Raw genomic sequence first — 19,454 nt, 5'->3', positions numbered from 1 at the left:
ATGAAAGCTAACTCAGAAACTTAGAATTATTATTATGCTACTTCAGAAGGAAGTTATTGAAATGGCCTAGCTGCCAAATAGATATCCACTTGCTATGAAATAATTGCATTTTAATTTCTGCATGACAGCAATATGTTACATTAATCTCATCATATAAGCTTGTCTGTCAAAGTCTAGGAAAGGAAGCATCAGTGATTCGGCATAAAGTTTTAACTTCTTTGACTTTTTAAAATAAGCCACAAGACAACTCATGAAAGTTTTACTTGATAGCTAGCTTTTAAAGGCAGACTCAATGTTTGTACATTATTTATAGTAAAAATTTAAATGCCACAAAAAATACTTGGTAAAATGCGCTGCCAATTGGCAATAAGGCATTGGGTGAAATTACTGGTCAGTGTGACCAAGCATGTTCTTTTACTTTTCAATACTTGTGACGAGATTTTCATGTCTTTAGCTATATGTGATCACTAAATACTTGTGAACTTTGTTTACATCTTTCTATTTTCACATAATAGTTATGATTTAATCAATTAAGAGCTGATCCATGGCATTCAAAATTCCTTCGACCTAAGGCAACCAAAAGCTCATCTGCCTGCCCCTCACCCCCTCCCGAAAAAAAATACAATGTTTTTAGGTCTAAACCTAGCAGGAATGGCCAAACACTAGGGCTTGCAATTTAGTCCACCCCATCAGGCACCCGACCCAACCCAATTTGAATGGAGCATATTTCACCTAACCCGTAATAGATCCGGGGCAGATAAGGATAATGGTAAAACCTACTCCGAACCCGATCTGTATATCTATATATATATATATATCTTCACAAATTTCTCCCTCAAGGCAAATAAATAAATAAATAAATTGATTTATATGTAAGAAAAAAAATTGATTTTGTAACTTTAACTGACTCAACCCATCCAACCTACCTCATTTAATTTTACTTGCCCTACCCCTTTCCTTGACTCTACCTGCCCCGCCCCGCTCTGAGGCAATTACGGGGCAGGAACAGATAATAGCATAGCCGATCTATTTCCGACATGTTGCCATCCCTAACAAATATATAGCCATGGTTATCTAACACCTAAAACTTACTATTTAACCCAGCAAATTTTGTGACCAGCACCTATGTATCCATGTCTCAAATATCTTTTGAGCCCAGTTAGGGCTCTTGCACACCCACACAAACTCCTAGCCACGTAAGTTCCAGATGTAGCACTGAATACTAATTGTGCTGAGGGAATCTTGCAAAATGCAACATTAAGCATTAACCACAATACATGTTGGGCATATCCCCTTGCTACCTAACCGTTAAGAAAATGAATCATTCAATTAACTAGCCAGCGAAAATCCAAAGTTCATGGTCTTTAGTGTTATCCATCTCGTGAAACTTGTCTTCAATCAATACGATTTAATAAACATGAAATCCTAAAATTTTTGTTTGGTAACACAAACAAAAATAAGTCCTAGATGTTAAATAACAACCATGGTGCATTGGAACTCTATGTGGTGAAAATTTTCTTTGCAGCTCCAATATTCCTGAGCATCACTTTAGCCAAAGATGAAATCTCTTCCTGGCTGTTAACATTCACAGTCTCCCCTTAACCCAGGCAACAATCTGAATCAACCAAGCTTGCAACAAGCGCTTCTCGTTGTCAGAAAAGTTTACAGCTTCTGGAATTCGGACAGGATCTCATGAGCGTTCGATTCCGCTGCAGCCAATGGCAACGCATAGAGACAGCGACAAAGACGGAATGAAGCACATCAAGTTATTCACATTTCAAACTACCAATGTATCAATTTAGAGGTGTGACTAGAAAAGATAATTATTTAACAAAGCAAGAGAAATCCTAAAAAAATTGGGATCAAGAATGTACGACCACCCACGGGACCCTAAGAAATTGATCAGGTACAAAGTGAAAGAAAAAAAGGGGAATTTTTTTCTCTTTTCTTTAGAGAAAAAAAAAGCAAGAAGCAGTTGGATCAACAAGAGATCGGAGGGACGAGGTGAGTTTGTCCTCTGGAGATTTAACGGAACCTTCTATGTTGGTTCCCGTCTGGTCCCCTCTGGCATCTGCTTTAAGATTCTTATACTAGCTGATAAGGTGCCTCCTTTGTGTTGTGACTTCTTTCTTCTCTACAAATGGTAGAGCCACAGGTCAGTAGAACAGGACATTAAACGGCCTACACGATGCTTTCTATAGAGTCCACGGAGTACTTTTGTCCCTCTTTTCCGCAAGTTGAATGGAATCTTATTGTTCATACATAGTTTTTTAAGCCCACCTATGTTGACCAACAACCTTTCCTCAGGTCTAACAGACCACTCCTTTCATTTTCTTCCACGAGATGGCGTGTTTTGTACCCAAAAAAAAGAGTGCGTGTTTGTATTTGCTATTTATTTAGCATGGAACTTGACTGGGACAAACGTGAGATTTAGGTTGCAAATTTTACAAACATGAGAACACCTGCCGATCTTATGGTGGGCATTCCAGGGCCCTTGTGGATTGTTTCTGGTTTGAGTAGGCAAAATCATGAATGCCGAGATACAAATGCAATTTGGCAAGGCCATAGCATCTGGTCTTTAACACCTATTGATCGAATCCATGTAGCCATGCCACTGGACTGAACCCTAATTCGCCATAATCTAAGTGGTCATTTTGGGCCAACGCTGCCTCACAGTCGCATCCTCGTAGGCATGGTAAATCGCAAAATAAAAACGACGACCAAGTCGACCGCTGCTGCTCTTAGTCGTTTCTCCTTCCCAAGGCATTTCCAGCTTCCTTCGAACGCGTCGCCTCACAGTTTCCTCTAGCTCGCACCCTGTTTCCACAGCCAGCCATACTTAACAACTTTGCTCTGTCGTGCTCAGAAGCACTGTGTGTTCCCGCTGTAACCGTAGTCCATGGTATCATTTCGCCATGTTTCCTTCCCTTTCTTCCTATGCCTTCTCTTCCTCATATTCCTTTCCCCTCCCACTGCCGGCGATCCCATCTACACACACTGTGGCAGCAACGGCAACTACGCCGCCAACAGCACTTATGATACCAACCTCAAACCTCCTCCTCCGTTCCCTCGCCTCCAAGACTTCTCTCTCCGGTGGCTTCCTCAACGCCACCGTCGGCCAGATCCCTGACCAAATCTACGGCCTCGCCATGTGCCGCGGCGACACCAATGCCTCGGTCTGCCGCTCCTGCCTCAGCGGCGACGCGATCCAAGACGCCCCCCAGCTCTGCGCGTACAAACAAAGGCGCCATCGATATACTACGAGACTGCCTCCTTCGCTACTCCAACCAGCGCCTTCTTCTCGACCGTCGACTCCTCGGGGGATGATCAAGTGGAACGTCAAAAACGTGACCGACGCCAGCCGGTTCGACAAGATTGTGGACGAGCTTATGAGCGCGATCACCGATTGGGCCGTCTCCAACTCGACGAGGAGGTTCGCCACCGGGCAGATGGTGAATTCCACCAAGGCTCCATTTCCTCAGATATATGGTCTGGTGCAGTGCACACAGGACCTGTCGCCGAGCCAGTGCCAGCAGTGCCTCCAAAATATCCTTGAGCCAAGACCGACACAGCTAGACGGGAAGAAGGGAGGAGGGTGGTCGCAGCAAGCTGCAATTTTAGGTACGAGATATCCAAGTTCTTCAACGGGGCACCGTCGCTAAGACTTGAGGAGCCGCCGGAGAACGCACCGGCGCCGGTAGTGCCTCCACCTACCAAAACACCTGAGGAAGAAGGTAAGGGTAGTAGCCGACCGGTACAGTAAACTAGTTTCAATAGCATCAGTTTATCGACGGCGACTTAATAGGGAATAGATGAGTCCTTCCTAACTCTGTTTGAGATCCAATCATTTCTAATCTGTTTACTAATATCATATCGATTTGAGTTAATGGCTACATTTTCTTTTGTTTTTTTTTGGCTAAACGCATGTCTCTACATAATTTATTGAGAAGTATTAGGTGATTTAAAGTAGATTTTTTTTTTTGGGCATATATACCTTAAATATATAAAATATATGAATATTCTCATAAAATTGTTATTATATGTATGTCCTTATAAAATATTTAATTTTGCATGTATACCCCTTTTTTACTTTTTTTTACATAATACTAACCAACACTTTTAAAAAATAAATGATTTAAAATTGAAATGACTGAAATACCCTTACATGTAGACATGCAAAAAGGAAATTTTATATGGATATAGATGCAAGTAGCAACTTTGAGAGGGTATTCATGCAATTACACATATTTAGAAGGGTATACACTTAAAAAAAATTCATTAAAAAATGATCAAAATCTAGTAAAGATAATTCATTAATTAAAAAAATAACAAAAAATATTAAATCATGTTAATATCAACTCTTATAGAATAAATTATGTTGCTTTTACAAAATTCTTGCCTCAAAAAAAAAACTCAATATTTACAAATCACTAACAAATATTTTACAAATCTAAACATCTATAATTAATTTAAATTCGATATCCTTTAATCTTTTAAAAATAATGAAGAATATGTAGATGTCATAGATTCAATAATAATAATTATATCAAAATCAAATGGTAAATAGCATTACCAAAATGTGACTCGATCTTTTTTTGACTTATCGATCCAATTGAATCATAAAAGACTTGGCAAATTTCAACCGAGTTTTGTTTTTTTAATAGATTATTTAAATATACATCTTTCTAAATATAAGAAATTGCATAAATACCCTCATAAAGTTGCTATTTGTGTGTATACCCTTACAACTTTTTTTTTATATCTACCCATAAGGATATTTCAGTCATTTTATTTTTAAGCCGTTTATTTTTTAAAGACATGAAATGGTATATGTATATATCAAAAAAGAAAAAACAGAAGAATATACATGAAAATAGTAATTTTACGAGAATATTTATATAATTTTGTATATTAGAGGGTATACATACATAACACCCTTTAAAGTAACAATAAAGATCAACTCTTCCTTATTGGCCTCTAGTAAAAAAAAAGAAAAAGAAAGCAATATTATATAAACAACAGAGCGAGGCACTAATGCTTGGTGCCGTAAGATACAAGGGTCATTTCTACAAACCAGCCAAAGTAGAGAACCTTTTCTTTAATTTAAGGGTTTACTAGCTAGCACCAGTATATCTTGTTTGATCAAAAGTAGTTCACACTATTATAATTGCACCAAATTAATACTTCCATAAGATCACATGCTGATTACTAACCTTGGAACATGAAAAGTTTGCACATGGATTCCTTTTAAATGGCAATCCATTTTGAAACCCTAGTTCTGCTTCACATCTAATTCGCTTGAGTCGGGATCCTCTGCAGTGCGTGTTTTGCACCAAAGAGAACTGTACAACCCTTAATCACTGCTGTTGCCCAAGGTGACAAGCCAGAGGGGGGGTGAATTGGTTTCTCTTAATTTTAACTATCTTACTTATGTTAAATGATGAGTTAGTGGAATTAAACAAATCACAATACAAACAACAAGAAGTATAGTGGTTCGGTGCTCTCCTTAGCACCTACGTCCACTCCCCAAGCGACCCCTTGGGAATTCACTATAATCCCGCGGATTACAGTTGGATTGTTTTCCGGGCTCACAATCCAAAAACCTTTACACTTTGGTTTTCCGGGTTCACCAAAAACCTATGTTGGTTTTACGGGCTCACCAACGAACCTATGTTGGTTTTCCGGGCTCACCAACGAACCTTTACAATTGGTTTTACGGGTTCACCAATCAACCTATTCCGTTGGTTTTGCGGGCTTACCAACTAACCTTTACAAGGAGTTTAATAAACAAAGTAAGAAGATTTAAGCTCCTAGATGAGCAAATATAATAATATAATCTACAAAGAAGAGTTTAGAGAATAGTTATCGCTTGATGTGACTTCTCTCTTCTTTGTCAAGGATGCTTCACTCTTCAAGGGTGGATGGAGCTCTTAATGACTCTTGGAATCTGCTCAACCACTTTCTTTTGACTCTTGAATGAAGCACTTGGATGAAGAAGATTAGGGCACTTTGTCTTTCTTGTGTACTCTTTGATATTCTTGCAAAAGGATGTTCTCTCTGATGAATAGTGCCACTTTAAATAGTTTCCTTCATCCATTGGACAAGCCCCAATGGTTAGAATTCAAAAACTAGCCGTTACTCACTGTTGGAAGGACAAAAAGTACTTCTGCAGAACTAGCCGTTATGCTTCTGCCCGTGTTTGGGTCGGCTCAACCTGTCCTTGGGTCGACCCAACTTTCACTTGGGTCGACTCAACCTTTCCTTGGGTCGACCCTCTCAGAACCACAGAAACTTGCAATTCAGCCTTCCTTCACTTGGGTCGACTCAACATTTCTTTGGGTCGACTCAAGGTTCAGTTGGGTCGACTCAACTTCTTCTTGGGTCGACCCTCTCAGGTTTCCAGAGAACCTTTTCTGCATGTTCTGTCTTGCTTGGGTCGACCCTCTCAGGTTTGGGTCGACTCAAGCTTGGGTCGACTCAACTTCATCTTGGGTCGACCCTCTCAGTATTTCCAGAGAACCATTTTCTGAGTTGTTGAGAAGCTTGAGTTTGGGTCGACTCATGCTTTCCTTGGGTCGACCCAACTTACTGTTCATCTGTGCCATTTTTGCAGAAGTGTGCCAATGCTTTCTTGATGTGCCGGGGTCGACCCAATCACCTTGGGGTCGACTCAATCCACACTTTGCTGCAACTCAAGGTTAGATTCATCCAAGTAAACAATGAAATGCATCTTTAACTTGTTATACAAATATACTGAGAGTAACAGACTTATAAATGAAGTATCGAATTAACTTTATAACATACTCTCGATTATTGCTTGTTAATCATCAAAATAACACTATCATCCTCAATCTCCCCTTTTTGATGATTACAAAATATAGAGTATGAGCCTATTGATACTTATCTTAAAATCAGTTTTAAAAGGGCTCAAGTTGCTGAATTTCAGCTTTTCAAATATGAGAGTGAAGTCTCCCCCTATATCATTCAAATGTTTCCAATTTGACTTTTGAATTGCTCCCCCTTTCATTTATATTTCATTAAAGATGAAACTCCAAAAATTTGAGATAAAGCATGAGTTTCAGGTTATGTATCGAGGTGTGAAAGTGCGTGCCAAATTCTGAAATTCTATGTGCCAAATTCTGAAATTAATAGAAATTTTTAGATTTGATCATTTTCATTGTTACAAATTGCTCCCCTTAAATGTATATGCTTTCCATTATAATTTTCAATTTGTTTTACAAGTTATTTCTCTTTTCTTACACAACTTATTTCTCTTTCTTTACTTCTCCCCTTTTTGTTATCATCAAATAGGTGCATGGGAATAGATACAATAATAACAAACATTCAAACTTCATTGATCAAAATAGGAACATTTTAGTACAATAATGCCAAAAACAAAAGCAAATACAATGTTCCTCAATCAAAGTTCAAAATACATGATAAACACAAAATACATATGAGAACTAGATACCTATCCTAGGCTCTAAACAGAAATACTAATATCAGCCTAGGGAGTATCTAATGGCTGGGATCTAGTCCTCATCCTCCTAGTGTACGTGGCGAGGGGAGGTCGAGCCTGATGAGACTGAGTCTGGCGTGGAGCACGAATGAGCTGGATGACTCTGTGCCGGAAATCTTTGACTCACAGCCTGTGCACAGATGGTCCATGAGTCTCTCTCTCTCCTCCGTAGAGCTCCTATCTGCTTCCTCAGATCACTGATCTCAGCAGACATGATGTCTAATCTGCTTGTCACCCATCAGTGATCAGTCCTCGCCTATAGCAGACATAAGCTCTGTCATCCTGCTCCAGAACTCATCTGTACTCCCGCAGGACAATGACGAATGGTCCAGCCTCTGAAGGTGCAGTAGGATGATCCATATGCTTCCTCCATCCTCAAGGATAGGGTCTCCAATATCTGGTGCATCACCTCTGGTTGCATCAACCCTGAATCCCTGCTCTAGTAGTGAACCCACTGCCGTCTCACTTTCTCATAGCCCATGCGAATAAGTGATCGTGCATGTATGTATCAGTATGAAGCAGATGCACTGGATATCCCCCTCGACAGATATGTCGTGCTGTCGGAAGATCAAGGTGAGTATCATACCATAAGGCAGGGATACCTGGAGTTGCAGATCACCTTCCTCATACTGCCTCAGTATCATGGCCGGGAGATTCAGGGGAATACCCTGAATAATATGCTTCCATCACTACTAGATCTCGCTCTGTAATGAGATCGAATCTCCCGCTCTTCGGAAATAGAATCCTATTTATGATGCTGAGCAACAACCTCATTTCTGCAGAAAGAGAGCTCGCTATACCTTCTCCGAAAAGTCGAAGTCTTCATTCTCAAGTATCAACTGCAGGGCTCTCATCTTGTTTTCTGGCTTTTCTGGAGTTGCTCCTTCGCAGGGGAGATGAAGCAACTCACTCAAACTCTCCTCGGAAACTCGAACCCTAACTCCTCGAACTTCCGAAATGAGCCCTCCCATTCCAGTTTTGAGGAAGGCATAGAACTCCCGAACTAGTCGGGTAGATCACCACATCTAGGAGCAAAGATACTCCCAACCTTGCCTTCGGATCCATTCCCCCAAACGGAACCCTTCTGATCAAAGAACTCGGAATGGATCCTTCTCCGTTGTAACCGGTCTCCCCGCAAACTTTGCAAGTTGTACTGAGGGGAGGAGGAGAGGTGGCTCTGCACGTGCCTCACGTTGTGGAGACACTGTAGATGGCTCCGTAGCTTCTCTTTCCTCACGTTGGATCCGTGAGACTCTCTCCGGATCTCTTGGCTACGCTCTTTTGGGTCCATTTCTCCAAGATCTTGAAGTAATCTAGCGTTTGGAGTTGATGGAGGAGTTTGGAGAGTGGGAAATAGAGTTTTCAGAAGAGGACAAGGGCAAACAGTGCCCTAAAAAAGCTCACGGGTCCCCTTTTAACAGTGGGGTCCCGACGTTGGGTCGACTCAAGATTTTCTTGGGTCGACCCTTATTCTGGGTTGGGTCGACCCAAGTTCAGAATTTTTTTCTTTCTCTTCCTTTTTGCTTCTAAAAATTTTTCCTTGCTTCAATCCTTACAAATTCTATCCGGGACAATGATACATGAGTAAGGAATCTATATATGACAATTTTGACCATGTTTCATGAGTTTTTAGAAATGGAGGAATGTATCATGAGACTGCTTGCTCCCTTTTATATCTCTTCAATAGAAAGGATCATATATGCCTAATTCCCTCCTTAGCGTGCAGAATCTATCTTCACTCAAGGGTTTTGTGAATATGTCGGCTAATTATTTTTCAGTGCATATATGCTCAATACATATGTTCCATTTTGCACATGATCCTAATAAAATGATATCTTATTTCTATGTGTTTGGCTTTAGAATGCTGAACCGGATTTTTAGTAAGGTTGATGGCACTAGTATTATCACACTTAATAGGAATATTATCTAGCTTAACTCCATAGTCCTCTAGTTGTTGCTTAAGCCATAGTACTTGAGCACCAACAACTGCCAGCAGCTATATATTCAGCTTCAGCTGTTGACAATGCCACTGAATTCTGCTTTTTGCTAAACCATGATACTAAGTTGTTTCCTAAGAATGACATGTTCCACTAGTGCTCTTCCTATCTAATTTGCATCCAGCAAAATCAGCATCTGAGTATGCAAGCAAATCTAGACAGGAGTCTCTTGAGTACCATAATCCTATATTCGTAGTTCCTCTTAAATATCTAAGGATTCTTTTAACAGCACTTAAATGTGACTCCTTAGGATCTGATTGGTATCTAGCACATATTCCTACACTAAATACGATGTCTGGTCTACTAGCAGTAAGGTAGAGCAAGGATCCAATTAGTCCTCTATAAAGCTTAATATCAATACTCTTTCCTTTTTCATCTTTGTCTAGCTTACTAGTAGATTCATTGGAGTGTCTACTCCCTTATGATTTTCATTCCCAAACTTCTTTAGTATTCCTTTTATACTTAGTTTGATGAATGAAAATACCTTTTTTAGTTTGTTTGATTTGTAATCCTAGAAAGAAACTTAGTTCTCCCATCAAACTCATTTCGAATTCTCCATGCATTTAGATCAGCAAATTCTTTGCAAAGAGTATCATTTGTGGCACCAAAGATTATGTCATCTACATATATTTGTACCACTAATAGATTTTGTCCTTTTCTTTTGGAAAACAGTGTTTTATCTACATTTCCTCTACTAAAGTCATTATTAAGCAGAAATTTGCTTAATCGATCATACCAAGCCCTAGGTGCTTGCTTCAATCCATATAATGCCTTATGTAATCTAAACACATGATTTGGCAATTCATGATTCTCAAAACCAGGAGGTTGCTCTACATATACTTCTTCCTCTATAAAACCATTTAAGAATGCACTTTTTACATCCATTTGATACAATTTGAAATCCATGAAACATGCAAATGCTAGAAGTAATCTAATAGCCTCTAATCTAGCTACAGGAGCAAATGTTTCATCAAAATCTATCCCTTCTTCTTGATTGTATCCCTTAGCTACAAGTCTAGCTTTATTTCTTATAAACTAACCCATTTTCATCTAATTTATTTCTAAAGATCCATTTTGTTCCAATTACAGAGTTATGCTTTGGTCTTTCAGTTAATGTCCATACATTACTTCTTTTGAATTGATTTAATTCTTCTTGCATGGCATTTATCCAATTAGTATCTTTTTCAGCTTCTTCATAAGTCTTAGGTTCTAATGTGAAACAAAAGCAAGATAATCATTTAAATTTCTGAGAGAGGATCAGTTCTTACCCCTTGAGATGGATCACCAATGATTAAGTCTTTAGGGTGTCCAGATGCATACCTCCATTCCTTTGGCAAGTTTTGAGATTGTGTGGCACGCAATCATCTCCTTATCTTGAATTGGCACGTCATCAATATTCAACTTTTCAAAGTTAATAATTCCTGTATCATCATCAAGAATATTTTCTTTCCTAGCAGACTCACTATCAGACTCATCAAATATGATATTAACTGACTCTTCGACTACAGAGTTCTTTTATTGAATACTCTTATGCCCTGCTAGATGTGGAGTATCCTAAGAAGATACCTTCATCTGACTTGGCATCAAATTTACTTAGATCCTCCTTGCCATGTTTAAATGAAACATCTACATCCAAATACTCTAAATATTTAGCAGTTGGTTTCTTATTCTTCCAAAGTTCATAAGGAGTTTTCTTGGTTATTGGTCGTATTAAAACTCGATTTAGAATATGACAAGCGTGCTTATAACTTCAGCCCAAAAGTACTTTGGAAGATTTGACTCACACAAACATCGTGCGTGCCATTTCTGCCAATGTCCTGTTTTTTCTTTCAACAACCCCATTTTGTTGAGGCGTTCTAGGTGCTGAAATTGATGTGAAATACCATTTTTATTACAAAATTCTTCAAAGTGTTGATTTTCAAATTCAGTACCATGATCACTTCGAATTGCTACTAAGGTGAGCTTCTTTTCATTTGTGATATTATTATAAAGTTTCAAGAATTCTGAAAATGCTTCATTCTTATGTGCCAAAAATGAAACCCATGTATATCTTGAAAATCATCTACAATAACTAGTCCATACTTCTTCCCTCCTAGACTCGCAGTTTTAGTGGGTCCAAATAGATCCATGTGTATGAGTTCAAAAGGCCTAGTTGTTGATACTATATTCTTTAATTTGAAGGATGATTTAGTTTGTTTTCCCAATGAGCATGGTCCACAATTTTGTCCTTTTCAAAAATCAACTTTTGGCACATCTTTTATTAATTCCTTATTGACTAGTTTTGATATTAATTCCATACTAGCATGTCCTAGTCTACGATGCCAAAGCCAACTTGTTTCATTTTTTTTTCTTCATTAGTAATTAAGCATAATCCATTTTTCTTGCCTAAATCATGTAGATCTACCATGTAAATATTTCTTTGCCTTTGTCCTACAAGTACAATGCTATTACTTTAGGATTTGTGATTATGCATACTGATGCTTCAAATGTGACTTTAAATCCTTTATCACAAAATTGACTTATGCTAAGTAGGTTATGTTTCAAACCCTTAACTAATAAGACATTTTCTATAAAAATAGATGGAGTAATGAAAATTTTATCCCTTTCCAATGATATACCCTTTACCATTGTCTCCATAGTTACTACTCCACCCTTCTTAGATTCCAAGGTGACAAATTGGTCTACGTCACCGGTCATGTGTCTTGAACAGCCGCTATCTAGATACCATCGTTTTTCCTCTTTATTAGCTGCAAGACACCCCTGCAATAAAGATCAAGAAAGAGCTTTAGGTACCCAAACTATGTTGGGTCCTTTAGGGTTAGTACTTGATGTTCCTTTTGGAACCAAACTTTCTTGAATTTGATCTTATGATTATTACTCAATTTGTTTTGACTGGACTTTCTATAGTTACATTCATATGCTTTATGTCCTGATTTATTGCAGCAATGACAAGTAATATTTTCATTTTAGCTTTAACAAAAATGTTCTTTAAGTATTTTTGTTTCCTATTTGTTTTATACCTAATCCAGCCTTATCATATACAGCTTTTTGACTATCAAGAATCATATTTAATTTGGTTGAACTAAGTGTAAACTTATCTACTAAGGATTTATATTTTTCAGCATCTTCTTTTAACTTGACATTTTCAGCAATTAGATTCTTGGTTTCATTTGTGAGTTTCCTACTTAATGTTTCATAGTTATGAGATAGTTTTAACTTGTCTTTGATAAGAGATTGATTTTCTTCTTTTAGAACTTTATTTTATTGATTAGTTTTTTATGTTCTTCCATGAGTTCTAAAATGCATCATGTAATTCATCAACAGTAAAATCACATTCAAGTTCAGAATCTTACCTCATCGTCATTGGCCATATGACACATTTGGGCCGTCTCTTGATGATCTTCCTCTTCTGAACTTGACTCCTCACTTTCACTCCATTCAGCCATGAAGTTCTTCTTTTTCAGTTTTTCTTGCCATCCATTTCAATTCTGGGCAATCTATTTATAATGCCCGGTTTGTTACACTCATAACAAATAGGAGTTTCTTTTTCCTTTTCTTTGTCCTTACCCTTTTCTTGCTTGAGCTACCTTTGAAGAAGGATTTCTTTTTATGAAATCTATTCTTACCTCTCATAAACTTTCTGAATTTTCTTCCAACATAGCCATTCCTTCTTCATCCAATTCATCATCATCATCTGAATCTTCCGACTCAGTTTGTTGTTTAGGGGTGGTAGACTTTAGGGCAATGGGCTTTCTTCTCTTGACCCTCATCTTCTGAATTTTGCCCTCATGGTCAACTCATGGGTCATGAGTGATCCTAGAAGTTCCTCTAATTGCAGTGTGTTGAGGTCCTAGCTTCCTGAATTGCAGTTACCTTGGCCTCCAAACTCTTGGTAGAGACCTGAGAATTTTTCGCACCAATTCAGAGTTAGTATAAGACTTTCTAAACTCTTAAGCCCATTTATAATTTCAGTAAAACGAGTAAACATATCAGTTATGGACTCAGTGGATTCCATTTTAAACAATTCATACTTGTGTACTAATATGTTTATTTTTGACTCTTAACTTGATTAGTCCCTTCATGAGTGACCTCAAGTTTGTCCCAAATTTCTTTTGCAGAGATGCAAGTAGATATTCTATTAAATTCACTTACATCTAATGAACAGTAAAGTACATTAATTGCTTTTGCATTTAACTGTGCTAATCTTCTATCACTTTCATTCCAATCCATTTCTGGTTTGGGTATGATAGTGCCCTCTATATTAGTGTGGGTGTGTGAGGTCCTCTAGTAATAATGTACCATAATTCATAGTCTAAAGCTTGAATGAATATCCTCATCCTAGCTTTTCAGTATGTGTAGTTTGTGCCATTAAATAGAGGAGGTCTATTTGTGGATTGTCCCTCACTCATAGAACATCCCACTTGGGTTGTCATGATCTTTAACTCTTGATTGTGATATCAATAAGTACTATTGGAGCACCTTGCTCTGATACCACTTGTTGCCTAAGGTGACAAGCCAAGAGGGGGGTGAATTGGTTTCTCTTAATTTTAACTATCTTACTTATGTTAAATGATGAGTTAGTGGAATTAAACAAATCACAATACAAACAACAAGAAGTATAGTGGTTCGGTGCTCTCCTTAGCACCTACGTCCACTCCCCAAGCGACCCTTGGGAATTCACTATAATCCCGCGGATTACAGTTGGATTGTCTTTCGGGTTCACAATCCAAAAATCTTTACACTTTGGTTTTCCGGATCACCAAAAACCTATGTTGGTTTTACGGGCTCACCAACGAACCTATGTTGGTTTTCCGGGCTCACCAACGAACCTTTACAATTGGTTTTACGGGTTCACCAATCAACCTATTCCGTTGGTTTTGCGGGCTTACCAACTAACCTTTACAAGGAGTTTAATAACCAAAGTAAGAAGATTTAAGCTCCTAGATGAGGCAAATATAACAATATAATCTACAAAGAAGAGTTTAGAGAATAGTTATCGCTTGATGTGACTTCTCTCTTCTTTGTCAAGGATGCTTCACTCTTCAAGGGTGGATGGAGCTCTTAATGACTTTTGGAATCTGCTCAACCATTTTTTTGACTCTTGAATGAAGCACTTGGATGAAGAAGATTAGGGCATTTGTCTTTCTTGTGTACTCTTTGATATTCTTGCAAAAGGATGTTCTCTCTGATGAATAGTGCCACTTTAAATAGTTTCCTTCATCCATTGGACAAGCCCCAATGGTTAGAATTCAAAAACTAGCCGTTACTCACTGTTGGAAGGACAAAAAGTACTTCTGCAGAACTAGCCGTTATGCTTCTGCCCGTGTTTGGGTCGGCTCAACCTGTCCTTGGGTCGACCCAACTTTCACTTGGCTCGACTCAACCTTTCCTTGGGTCGACCCTCTCAGAACCACAGAAACTTGCAATTCAGCCTTCCTTCACTTGGGTCGACCCAACATTTCTTTGGGTCGACTCAAGGTTCAGTTGGGTCGACTCAACTTCTTCTTGGGTCGACCCTCTCAGGGTTTCTAGAGAATCTTTTCTGTCATCTGTTCTGTCTTGCCTTTGGGTCGACCCTCTCAGGGTTTGGGTCGACTCAAGCTTGGGTCGACTCAACTTCATCTTGGGTCGACCCTCTCAGTATTTCCAGAGAACCATTTTCTGAGTTGTTGAGAAGCTTGAAGTTTGGGGTCGACTCATGCTTTCCTTGGGTCGACCCAACTTACTGTTCATTCTGTGCCATTTTTGCAGAAGTGTGCCAGATGCTTTCTTGATGTGCCGGGGTCGACCCAATCAACCTTGGGGTCGACTCAATCCACACTTTGCTGCAACTCAAGATTAGATTCATCCAAGTAAACAATGAAATGCATCTTTAACTTGTTATACAAATATACTGAGAGTAACAGACTTATAAATGAAGTATCGAATTAACTTATAACATACTCTCGATTATTGCTTGTTAATCATCAAAATAACACTATCATCCTCAACTGCCATGTCATTCGATCATGGAGACAGACAGCTATCTAGCATTCAATAGTGATGTACAACATTTGGAATGCAACACGATGCCGTATTTGACAGTTGTATGTCTCCACAATCAGATGACGTGGCAATCATCGAGGACTATACAACCTCTATGGTGTAAAACATTCACCACAAAGTATCCAAACTCAATCCACTTATCCGAGACACTCCAGTCAACAAAACTATCAGACAAGAATCATAAGGTTTATAGAGTAAATACTAATAAAAGCTTTCCCACAATATGATCGGCCTCAATTACCATACATGCCGCAAACATTTGTAACACAACAAAGAATACCATTTTTTATTAGGCTGTGCAGCTGGGGATTAATACTAAGGGCTGAGAAATAGTGTCACTAATCGGTCACTAAGTTTACACCACGATGACCAAATTTCTGTTGGTCACTAATCAGTCACAAATAGTGACTGATAACGGTCCGTCACTAATTTTCCGTCACTGTACGCGTATTTTCTGGTAGTGTATGCAAGTGTCATTCTCCACAAAAGAACCATTATTAAAATTTAGGCCAACTCCCACCAGTTTATTCTGAGAATTTTCTACAAATCTCTTTTCTGAGAGAAACTTCCGCCAGTTTATCAGATCAAAGATAGTTCACAATGCTCACCAACAATCGTAGTTGCCTCACATTAGCAAACTTCCATAGAACATGTTCTGACAGCAGGGATCAGAGGATAAAATAATTGCAATCAGATTCTTCTTATATGACAATCTTTCAAGAATTCATGGCCCTGTCTCAAACCCAATCCATTCACTCAAAACACTTCGATTCCTGCCCAACTTAAATGACAAAGATGTGGTTTACAGTGAACATTGAAACAAGTTATTCCGTTTCTCTCAATTTCCACATGTTATCCACCTCTCTGAGTTTTCATATTATGACATAAAGATCCACTACTCACAATATAAGTTCCCTGATGTAATGTGACTCAACTAATGGCTTCATGTTTGACATCATAGATTGTGCAATATATATATATATATTAAATTGCTCATTTATCCATGCAGGAAGCAAGAAGAATGTGACAGGTATGGTTCTTGCAATTGCATACCTGTAGTGAGTGCTCTGGTGCTAATCTCCGCTATATGCATTTGCTTCTGGAGGAGGAAGTCAGCAATAAAATTACCCTGTAAGTAATCCATAAATCAAATGCTTGCTGTTGCTTGAGTGAAATTTATCCTTATATATTTATAAAAATTTCTGATAACGGTTTTTTCAAAATGTTCTCTTTCAGTAGATGGGAGTAACGCAGAAGAGATCGAAAGTATTGAGTCACTATTAATTGATATATCCAAGCTAAGAGTTGCAACAGCAAACTTTTCTGAAGAGAATAAACTTGGAGAAGGTGGCTTCGGTGCAGTTTATAAGGTAACATGATTGCAACAATCGCACATTTTTTCACCTAAAAATAACAGTCATACATCAAAATAAAGATTTATCATCTCTTATTTTTCTTCATTTTAATCGGTTCTGTATAAATATGTTTGTAGTCTTTTGGTTCTATACTTCAAGCCTTATAATTCTGTATAGGGATTATTACCCGATGGACGAGAAATAGCAGTCAAGAGGTTATCAACAAGTTCAACACAAGGACTAGGAGAGCTGAAAAATGAGTTAGTTTTAGTTGCTAGGCTCCAGCACAGGAATCTTGTAAGGCTTTTGGGCGTTTGCTTGAGGAAGAAGAGAAGTTGATTGTCTATGAATATGTGCCTAACAGAAGCCTGGACACCATTCTTTTTGGTACTGCCTTCCACAGAAATCTCACCCTTTTAGAATTTGTGTTATCATAGTTTTTGCAGCCTATTATTACTCTTCTAGACCTTTTGTATTTGTTTAGGTTTAGTGGCTGCTTATATTCTATTGAATCTAGAACTTTCATTTCTAACTTCATCCTTTTTGTCAGCACAGGGGGAAAAAAGGTCTAGTCATCTCTAAATTCCATCCTCTCAACTTATTCTAATACGTGTTACCTTAATTAACTATTTTTGTATGGAACAGATCCTGTAAAAAGAGAACAGCTGAACTGGGCAACCAGATACAAGATCATTGGTGGAATTGCTCGAGGCTTGCTATACCTACATGAAGAGTCTCAGCTAAAAATTGTACATCGGGATTTAAAAGCCAGCAACATTTTATTAGATCGAGACATGAACCCAAAGATTTCAGATTTTGGCATGGCTAGGCTTTTTGGTGGAGACCAAAGTCAAGGCATCACAAACCGAATTGTTGGAACATTGTAAGTGAAAATCTTGATAGATTTACCCATTATTATGGTTGATCCCAATAGGCTATCCAATTTGTTGCAGTGGATATATGGCACCAGAGTATGCCATGCGTGGACAAATTTCAATCAAGTCAGACGTATACAGCTTTGGAGTTCTAGTTTTAGAGATCGTGACAGGCAGGAAGAACATTGGTTCCTCTGATTCTGAATCTTCCAAAGGCCTTCTGACTATGTGAGTTTCAAACTACACCAGCACCTGCAACAGCATCCACCCACTCCCACATGCACACTGTATCTCTATAATAGATTATTTACTTAGTAAATTCGCCTTATGCAGACATGGGAGCAGTGGACAAAAGGAGCAATTTTGGAGATCTTGGACCCATCTCTGGGTAACCATTGCCCAAGAAACGAGGTGTTGAGATGCATTCAGATTGGACTATTGTGTGTTCAGGAAGATCCATCTGACAGGCCTACCATGTCTACAGTCGTTACGATGCTCAGCAGCGACTCTGTGTCTCTTCAAGATCCCTCCCAACCTGCATTTTACATTGGAAAGAGTGGCACGAACTCAGATGTTTATTCAAATGATTTTCATGGAGATACACATGACCGCTCTGCGAACAGGTCGTCACCGATATCGCCAAATGAGGTATCAATAACGGAGCTTGAACCAAGATAGATATAGGTAAGAAGAAGGTTGTGGATGAGTATTTTGAACAACCTGAAGTCTGAATATTGTGGATGTAATACATGTAGTATCCCTCGGGTCCTTTGAAACATTAGCGCATCAACATATGTCTTATGTCTTTCCATTTTTTAATAAGATAACCTAATATCAGATTTCCATTGAGATAATGTTTACTAATTTATTCGAAACCTTATACTTCAAGGCAATTATACAGAAAAAGAGGGCGTATAAACCTACCCTGTAGCAACATCTTCAAAACAGGTAGAGTAAATAATCAACCAATGGAGCAGATGCACAAATGATAAAGGCTTCTCACTCTACCTAGGTTAGAGCGGCTAAAAGTATGTCCGACCTCTAGTACTTCAGCCTAACTCTTTATGGGTTTAGATGGTATGTGCCAAGTACCACTTTTCTGGATCTCGGAATGCTTATATGGAGGAAGATCTGCTTGAATGTTGCTTCTATTCAACATCAAGTTATTTGGATGTTAGTCTCCTCCGGTACTCGGGTAAATGTAACTCATGACCCTTGGATTTCAAATTTAAATGCTTAGCTTACCTTCATCAATATGGAAGTGGATATAGAAAATCGAAAGGTGGTTAATCTTATCACTGCTGAAATATCTTGGAACAAATCCAAATTGTCTTCTATCTTTCCTGCTGAAATGATGGACAATATATGTAAGATTCCTTCATAAAAAGCTGTCTGGTCTGGTCAGCTGTATTGGGGGAAGAACAGGCATGCTAAAGCTCTTGTAGAGGAGATAGATAAGCTACTGTTGCCTTTGCCTTATCAGCACAATGCTTCATCCTTTACCTGGATATGGAAGCTACATACAACAGCGAGGGTAAAAAAAAAAAAAATGGTGGAAATTGGCATGGTTTAGAATTCCTTGTAAATCTATTCTTAACAGAAGAGGGATTCTGAATGCCGGTATGCAATCATGTGACCTATGTGCGGACTGCGAGTCCGACTG

The 19,454-nt window shown here is 38.5% G+C and overlaps 1 pseudogene; it reads left to right on the top strand.

The window, feature by feature from the left end:
• Positions 1–2,753: 2,753 nt before the first annotated feature.
• Positions 2,754–19,344, top strand: LOC103698692 (annotated as a pseudogene).
• Positions 19,345–19,454: the final 110 nt, after the last annotated feature.

This window comes from Phoenix dactylifera, chromosome 4, assembly GCF_009389715.1.
Source record: "Phoenix dactylifera cultivar Barhee BC4 chromosome 4, palm_55x_up_171113_PBpolish2nd_filt_p, whole genome shotgun sequence".
NCBI classification, from domain to species: Eukaryota; Viridiplantae; Streptophyta; class Magnoliopsida; order Arecales; family Arecaceae; genus Phoenix; species Phoenix dactylifera.
The sequence above is the reverse complement of the archived record's forward strand: the minus strand, read 5'-3'. Positions and strand labels throughout refer to the sequence as shown.